At 44.6% G+C, this 9,031-nt stretch overlaps 1 long non-coding RNA gene across 1 annotated transcript; it reads right to left on the reverse strand.

Moving 5' to 3' along the window:
- Positions 1 to 4,468: 4,468 nt before the first annotated feature.
- LOC125945400 (uncharacterized) lies at positions 4,469 to 6,556 on the reverse strand. Its single transcript, XR_007466876.1, has 3 exons — positions 6,236 to 6,556; positions 5,365 to 5,458; positions 4,469 to 4,535 (listed from the first exon to the last, which is right to left on the reverse strand). It is a non-coding gene; the product is annotated as an uncharacterized LOC125945400 (long non-coding RNA).
- Between the last annotated feature and the right edge of the window lie 2,475 nt (positions 6,557 to 9,031).

The following is a 9,031-nucleotide window of genomic DNA, read 5'->3' on the forward strand; positions in this document are numbered from 1 at the left end:
CACTGTGAGCGTATGAAACACGAAAAAAATCAAAGGTCATGGTCCTGAAACTCTTTTGACAATTATTTTGGATGCAGTAGTATTGCGGTAGAGAGAGAGAAAGAGATAAGTTTAATGATGCGAAATGCAGAGAGGTCGGCCTGAGGTGATATATTACAGGCGCCCTAGTATTGCGGTAGGGCGCCTGTAATTTATTAGGATGTGTTTTCGCGCTCGAACGCGTCCTGGCAACCATACGAAGACACAAACCTACGGCCGCCACAAACCTAATCTACGGCCTCTATAAAGAAAACGTCAAGAAACATTGCTGTATCAAAGTGTGTCTTAGTTTTAATTCACACAACCATTTTACTGCCCCCGCTAGGTGACGCCGGCCAGGCGATGCAGAAGCGGCACAGCTCGCGAGAGCTTTTTTCTCACGTTTGACCAGCCCAAAAGTCCTCAGAGAGAAATCTGTGCACCCTTCGCTGGCGAATCTTGCCTCTCTTGCACTTTAAAATGTGCGTTTGCCTACATACTAAGGAGGACGACCCGCCTTCCTTCTCAGGCCGGCTAAAGTTCCGTCCAAACGGGACCATACTGGCCGATACAGAGCCTGTTTTACCACAGGGTCAGTTTATTGTCGTCAGTGGTTGGCTTGTGTCACTGGGGCGCACGTAACACACGATTTGCCGCTCCGCAATGTGTCTTCGGAGCTCAGCCAGTCGCACGGCTGTCGGCGACAGGCGGAGTACGTGTTACATTTCCACGCTCTGCGTATGCGCCGCTCAACCATGGACAAGAACTTATTACAATGCGGATTCGAATATTTAGCGCGAAACGAATTTGCAGTAACAAGGTGTCATTAGTCATTGCTCTGCAGCCGTTAAAGAGCCATCTACCTAAGCCCCTGCACCCATTCGCTCCCTTTGGCAGGAAGCCTGTGTGTCAGGCGGAGTAGCGGAACATAGGCAAAAAAACAACAACAACAAAAAAAAACAAGTTTAATAACTGTCTCAAAGGAATCGGTCCTAACACGAAAGTGAATCATGTATTATAAGTAGCAGTGGCAGCTTTCTTGCACATTCACAAGTACAAGTCCATAAATATCCATTCTTTAATATTCATTACTTTCACTCCCAGGGGGAAGTGATGAAAGAAAAACTCCGGAGGCTACCAAAAGCCGTAAGTATATTCAATGCGACTATAAGCACGTATTTGGTGAAATTGCGGCGTGAGAGCTACGGTGGTATTTCGCACGCGTGTCCATGCATTTGTTCATAAGGTAAGCAGTCGCACTTTCGGTGAGCGCGCTCATCTAGTGGCATCTCGGTGGTGAAGGCAAGCATGCGACTACAAGCGAGCGATCGGCAGGCGCACCCTTGTTCTTCGCCTACCCGTTCGATCCACTCCTAGCAATCACCCCTGGTGACCCATCATTACCGTCTACGTGTCGTCTTACCATTCTTCGAATGCCCCCCCCCCCCTTTCAGCTGCTACCACCTTACAAAACGAGGGAGCCTACATACGCGGCCCGCTTTAGGGTGGTGACATCTCGAACCAGTGTTGCCTAAAACAGCCCCCAAATTTGACGGGCCGCCATGTTGGTCCCCAATGTCAGCCCCGAGCATCGTGAAGCGCCGACTGCGAAGGTTGCGAGCACCTTTTCGTCTTTTGAGGGTTGTCCCACGAGCACTATTTCGTGTCGAATGTAAATAATTGTTACTGAGCGAGCATTTTTAGGTTAATTAACGAAAGGGTGCGCTATGTAACGCGTGATACGGCGTACTCCACAGAAAAACAGAGAGCCTAGTGCAAGAATTTCAGTCCATCTGCTTGTAGAAATGTTTATTAAAATATGAATTAAAAATCACGGAGCCATACTTTTGAATTATACGTTCCGTATGATGCGAAAGCTAAAGCCTTTTTGTTGATTCTAATACTGTATTATATTGTGAATGCGTTAGTGAATAGTGAGATTATTTGTTTTTGTGAAACTCCTGCAGTAGTTGGTTGTGCTTTAAAGCTGTGCAAGCTATACGTTGCAATGCTGCACAAAAAAAGTTTCATCCTGCATCCACCACCAGCCACAACAGTTTTTTTTGTTTTGACCTTGGTAACAAGATTTCTCGGCAAATGAAACTATTGCCAAGCCCAGTACATTAAACAGTCATTCAGAGACATACCACCAAGTGAGTTTCCTCTGGGTGAGTTCAGTAATGGAAACAAATACGTGCACATGTGAACAAGCATATTTATTGGGTTACATGATCAGCCTCGGAAAACACTTTGCAAATAGTCTGCATCTCAACTAAAGTGATACTAAAACAGGAGACAGGCTGCATCCTATAAGAATGTTTCAAAAACCTACAGTGAAACAAACAATAAACATTCTAAAGGAACTTCTAGCATCCATAAGGTAACATTTATAGCGTTACAGGCAAGCACACAATCCCTACCAGTTCTCACAGAGAAGCCACCTTAACCAAACCAGTGCTCCATGTACCTTCGCAATCTACTGGCAGTCATGGCGTCTTTTGAAGGGCAGCAAACATAGGACTATGGCCAAGTCCAGCCGTGTGAGATTGAATGTGATGTCTCACCACTGGTTCAAGGGAGCACTTGCATCCTCCACGAAATTCGGGGTACACATAAATGAAGGTATTGAAGTCACGGATGAGGAGCTCCGCTAAGGCATGCTTTTCAGGGTGGTATGCTTTCCTGCATGCCGTCGGATGCTCTCACTGTGGAATGCAGGTACATTATCAGAAACAATCACCTGGTGTGTCTAAATGTCTCTCTTTCCATTAATATGATGACACTGTTCACATTATCCGGGCTTTGCCACCGCCATACATGTTCACTGGTAAAAAGCCAGCATAAAAGACCGAGTCCGGTGCACACCCTCTCGATTCTTCTTGAGTTGAGAGAAAATCGAGATTGACAACTTCGAAGGGCACATCTGAACATCAAGGAATGACCGTCTGGTTTCATTTTGGGTGGAACTTGGCACGAATAGCATGAAAATTGTGACAGGTCCTCACATAATCCTCCGCAACAGCTTTCATGTTCTTCGAAGTGAAATGTTTCTGAATCTTGCAGTGAGTCGCCCATAAGCCATCATGGCCACCCGAGTGCAGACTGTCTTAATAAAGCCGCAATATTTTTTACATGTTGCGTGGAGGCACCACGAATGTTCCATTGATTAATTCCAACTCTTCAGCGTCTTCCCATACACTTGCGATGCAACAAAATTACACGAAAGGGGTGCGTGTTGCAGAGGATTTCTTTGAAGGAGCTACACAGCATTCATTTAATTAACAAACACTATGTGCTTTAAACCATCTTTCTTTGGCGAAAATGAATACGAAAAGATTAGTTGCTTTGAATAAACAACATATGTGCATAATAAATGTCGCATAGCAAGCACCAAAACATGAGTCAAACAGTAATAAAGCCAAAAAGTTCAAGCCAGTTCAAAGAATATAAATTCAAGTAAAGCCGTCACAGGAGACCACGGTTATGCAAACTTTCACTGCCACTGTACCAGGCGGAGCACACAATACCACATAGCTTCAATACAAACCTACATTCTTGCGCCATTAAATTCTGGTGCACATAGTCACTTTCTGATTATGCAATAGCAATACGCCTTCGAAGTATTCTCACATATTTTCTCAGCACAACTGTGCAGTCGCAGGATACAACACATCACTGAAATCAAGACTGCCAATGATATCTGTCAACAAAATATGTTACAGCCATACGAAAAAGGCAAGCTTGAAAGAAAGTTAATCTGATACTAGTGATGCTGCATTCAGGTAAAGTCAATATTAGCAGCTAGAACGCATGGAAGCATGCTGTTTTTCAGTACACTAAGCAATGAACAAAGAGCTTTGGTGCGAAACATTTTAGTGAATGCCCCACCTGCTCGAGGCGTTAAAAAGACATCCAGAGGCACACGTCAAACACTTCTGCAAACACATCACACAACCACAGCAGCATTAAATTAACCACTGAGACGCCACACACGGCTCAGATAAGATTAGCAGCGGCACAGGTTTTGCTGGACTGTCCGTTCACCCTCTGCGCATGCTGCTGTCGGAGATGAATCTTAAGTCTTGTCCTCACATACTTCTCAAGGAGCATTTTGCATGCCCTTGATTCATGCGCATCACAACACCCTAATCTCATAGCCACAGACTTCCGCAAGGCACTCAGGATACCTGTAAATGGATCTTTGAGAGTCAGTCGTGTTGGTCAGTCATCGCGTGACTGACCAACACTGTTCGTGCTGTTTGGAACAGGAATGCCATTGGGGTGCTGTGGGAACAAGCACGGTGCCATCGCAGATGTCAATTCATGAGTGTTTTCATTTCCGGCATGACAAGATTCTTCTTCTACAACTAAGGTTGGCACCGGAGCACTGTCATCCATCTTAGTCGAATCGCTATCTAAAGGCTGGTGTGGCTCCGGGGAATTTGCAGGGGTGGCATCGCAGGAAGGCTGCACAGGACAGCTGCGCTTCTTTGGTGGCTTCCGATGTTTGGGGGCGGCTGGAATAAAGAGTAATATGTGCATAGGCTGTTAGCATTTAGAATGAAGTAGCATAAGTACCAAATCTGGCAAGCCCATATTTACGAAAAAAAATCTTCAACCATGGTTCACTGACGGTGAAAACAGGTTAGTGTAATCAAAAATGACGACACAGAAGAACACACAGTACACAAGACAAGCGCCACTCTAAACTAATATTTATCTTGATTCACCTCCCTTAATGTATACAGCAAAGTCCATTTGCGCAAGCGCACTGCACATCACGATCGCAGCCATGCATATCACCAATCATACTGGTTAATGCATCATATCTAAGCACTGAAATTCTTTACCGCGCAATACAACAGACGCATCACTTATACAGGCGCTAACTTTCTTTCTAATTTGGTACGCCTCTAAAATTTCTCTAGGCAGTAGTGGCAAAGCCGTAGCCCAACAACAAGTTCTGTTAAGGCTTCACTGAAACGGATGCACTCAATTTATATGACCAATTATGGGTGAATTTCATGCCTCTATATACAAGCAACATCGACAGGCAGTAAAAGCAAAGGATCACTCACAATACGGCTTCATGATTCAAATAACAGTAGTATACCATACATAGCAAAATACAAAAAAGAAAGACCACACAGTCTTATCTGCACTCACGTACAGCGCAAATGACTCCATCAGAAGCAAACTCGCATGTTTAAGGCCATCGTGTGTCAAATAACAGCACAATTGAAAACAATAAAGACAAATATAGACAAGGGAGATACATCCTATCCAATGTCGCATTATTCAACGAGTCTTATACAAAACGTAGCGTAATCTTCACTTCGTACTTACCTCGAAAAGCAAAAACTGTTGGAACGGCATCTGGCCTCAATTTCTTCAAGCCATCTTGCCTTTTCTGTTCGAAGCTTGAATCTTCGAAATGAGCCTGCAATAAATGTCACCACACGGCCGTTAGCATAATTAAGTAAGTGCATTCACGTGAACGTTCCGAACGGGGCTGCACGCAAGACGCATTAGAAGGAAAATCTTTCAGCCGTACAAGTTCGCGAAGCGGGCGCTCGACTGTTCATTGTAATGTAGTTCACAACTGATAAAAACTATATGTGCACATTTGCCTCTGAAGTCCGTCCTCAAACGTGTTCTCCCATTATGCATTCGTAGCTTGATCATTCTGTGCACAAAATATATGCAACAGCACACCAATAGTAAAAGTGCCGATGCAGCTTCAAACGCTCATTGAACTACCAACTCAGGGCTTTTGGCGAGAAGTTCCGTTCAGTAGTGTAAATATTTTGTCGGGATGGAAGCGGTGACTCGACGTCAAAGAAGACACTTCAATTTACGCGTCTTAAAAAGAGCGCGGGCTGCACATATCTTATCGACAACCGCGTGCTCGAGTGATCCTCGCTACTCGCTGTTACAACAGGATAAAGCACCACGTCGACTAGTCGCCTAGCCTCTCAGTCGAGACACATTTGTGATCAGCACCACGCGGCTCAATTTCACGCCCGTGGAAAGCCGGCGCGAGCATGGACAACACATCCAGGTGAAAAAGCTCTTGAAACTACAGCTGATCTTCCTACTCGCGACACATAATCCCAGAAACTACACGTTCGATTATCTGGATACGTTGAGACGGTCAAATTCATAAAGCTTATTCTACAGCGAAAGAAAAACAACGAGGAAAACAGACAGTACTCACATAGCAAACACGTGAAGCGGTGGTGGGCTCCCAGCAGTCTCGCTTCACTTGCGCGAGCCAGCGTTTTCTTCGGCTCGGGCTGGTTGGGAAGCGAAACATTCGCACGCCCTTCCTGCAGTGGTTAGTGCACAGAGGTACGCAACAACCAGGCATTTTTGCTCCTCAGGCTTCGCTGACCGCATTTAACACGTTTCCACAGCCTTCGACGCTGCCTAGACGATGATTAAACGCGATTCCGCTGCACGGCTCACGGCGGCAAGCACAGAGCAAACTGGTGTGGGGACCAAGATGGCGCTGCGTCTCTCTCGGGCAACTATGTGTTTTGGCGGCCGGCGGCATGTGGTGTGTCAAAGGCTGACACCACTCTAGACGGAAGTCCCGTATGTAGGTTCTCTATACAAAACGGCGAAGTGGTGCCATCTCGCGGGCATACCAGGAAATATGCGTGATGATGATTGCGTGACGTACGTACAGCACACAGTTTTTTCCCGTGAAGCCAGCATAAAATACTGATGATGATGATCATGACGATTAATAGGCATCCCCTTTGAAACGGGGCGGTGACAAATTGCCCCCTAGCCTGCTTGAGTTAGTCAGGTATGCTATAGATGTTTTTGATTAGAGAACTTTTGTATACATTTCCTTAATCCTTCTTGTTTTTCTTAACACTTCTCTTTCTACCATGTAACGCCGCCCGTGCCTGTAACAGATAAGGTCGTATCAATTTCTTCTCTGCTTTTTTTCCACCGATACTCTAAACGTGTCTCGCTTATTTGGACTGCTGACCGGTTGATGCTTCCGTCCACTTTAAATCCAAGCACTTCATGGAGGTGTACGTTACCCACGGCTCTCGCTGGGTGGATCCCGTCGCATTCTATTAGGATGTGCTGAGTAGTCTATGGATCTTTACTGCCGCACACAGATGCCTCATCTAGTTCCGAATATTTTCTCCACTACGTTTTTGCTTTTAGGCAACCGGCGCGAGCCTAAAATAGCAAAGCAATGTCCTATGTGTTATTCTAGAGATTTTCCCTTCTAATTTCTTTCTTCTCATTCTTTTAAATCTCCATAACCTTTTTTGTTTCCGTTCCTTGCAGCCAATTCACTCTTCGCACTTTTTTTCTGATGACTCCTGGTTTACACTTTCAGTTACCCTGTACTTGGTTGCCAGCTTCCTTGACCTATTCCTCTATTCTGTGTCCACGCTTTTCAGGTAGAGATACTTTGAATTTTAGCCTCCCATTTATTTCGATCCATGTTACTGAGTCTTTCTTCAAAACTAATTTTGCTCTGGGCTTCTCTGACTTCGAGCGAGGCCCCGCCCATGTCACCCTGTGCTGCTTCATTTGTGGTTCCGTGGGCTCCCAAAGAGAACGGGCCTATCGACTTTTGGTGAACTTCCAACCCCGATAATATTGACGCTAGACAGAATTAGCGAAGCGTACGTGTATTTACAAGTATATCCTAGTTGCAGCAACACTGCGGACAGAAGATGACTGCCCGAACCAGCCGCGCGATCTTGCTTGCTTGCTTGCTTGCCTTTAAAAGTGGCTCGTACCCACTATGGGGGATTGGCCAAGAATCGGGTGATTGAAGGAAAACAGTTATCGGAGTCTAATCAGGAACACTTTTGAAAATTTTTGAATGACGAAAGGAAATTATTCATATATAATTTAAGAATTTAGCAAGGAAATCGTCCTGATTCAATTATGTACCCCAAAACAGCTGCACCAACATCCCTATGACATTGTCCGAGAGAAGAGGCACCAAAAGATAGAATATTGGGTATCGTTAAATTTAATCCAGCACTGTTAAATTTTTCTTCTAAAGCATGTTTTCTTAATGAGGAAAAACGGCGGCATGATAGGAAGAAGTGTTCTATTGTTTCGTCTTCACCACAGTATGAGCACAAGGAGAAAGGCGCCAGACCAGATCGATGCAGATAAAGGTTTAATGTAGGAATGCGACATCTGAATTTGGTAAAGAGGACTTCAAGTTTTCTATTATGGCAGAATTTTCTGTTCCAAGGAAATAGGAGGTGTCGATAACCAGTTAGATTTGTTAATGGCAGGTTCCAGGAATCTTGAATGACTGCCCGTCTCCTGAACCTAGCCGCGGTTATGTAAGCTGATACAGGAAGAATCGGAACTATCGGACCACTAAGGGCAGCTCTCGCTAAGCTGTCAGCTAATTCATTAATAACTAATCCTTTGTGACCAGGCACCCATACCAATCTAATTAGCTTTAAGTTAGAAGGAATAAGACATTGAAATGTACGCGAAACTTGTGAGCCACTATTTGCAGTGAGAGCTGAACATAATGACAAAGAATCCGTTACGATTACAACTGCCGAGATTGATGAGTGCACTTTTCGTAGAGCCAATGTAACCGCCAGAAACTCAGCTAGAAATACTGGTATATAGTCTGGAAGTCTTAAGGAGAACGACCAGTCGAAAGCGGAAGAGAAAATTCCAATTCCACATTTTTCTTCTGATTGGGAGGCATCTGTCGCTATGACGGCCTTTATTTTTAACTCCAATAAGTGATTTTCTAATAGCCCATTTAATATACTATAAGAAGTAATTTTGCGTTGTTTGGATATATATCGTCGAAAATAATTTGCAGATTCTCTCTCTCACTGCAAATTGGAGGGATCTCACATAATCGTACATCTAAGGGACCAACAAGTGCCTGCACGAAAACGACCTGAGGAGTGTGGAACCGGGGCCAGGAAGATTGAAAAAATATTGCAGGCTGGGAAATGAAAATTATTTGTAATTTTATAGGGAATTCATA

Source organism: Dermacentor silvarum, chromosome 5 (assembly GCF_013339745.2).
Source record: "Dermacentor silvarum isolate Dsil-2018 chromosome 5, BIME_Dsil_1.4, whole genome shotgun sequence".
Classification (NCBI taxonomy): domain Eukaryota; kingdom Metazoa; phylum Arthropoda; class Arachnida; order Ixodida; family Ixodidae; genus Dermacentor; species Dermacentor silvarum.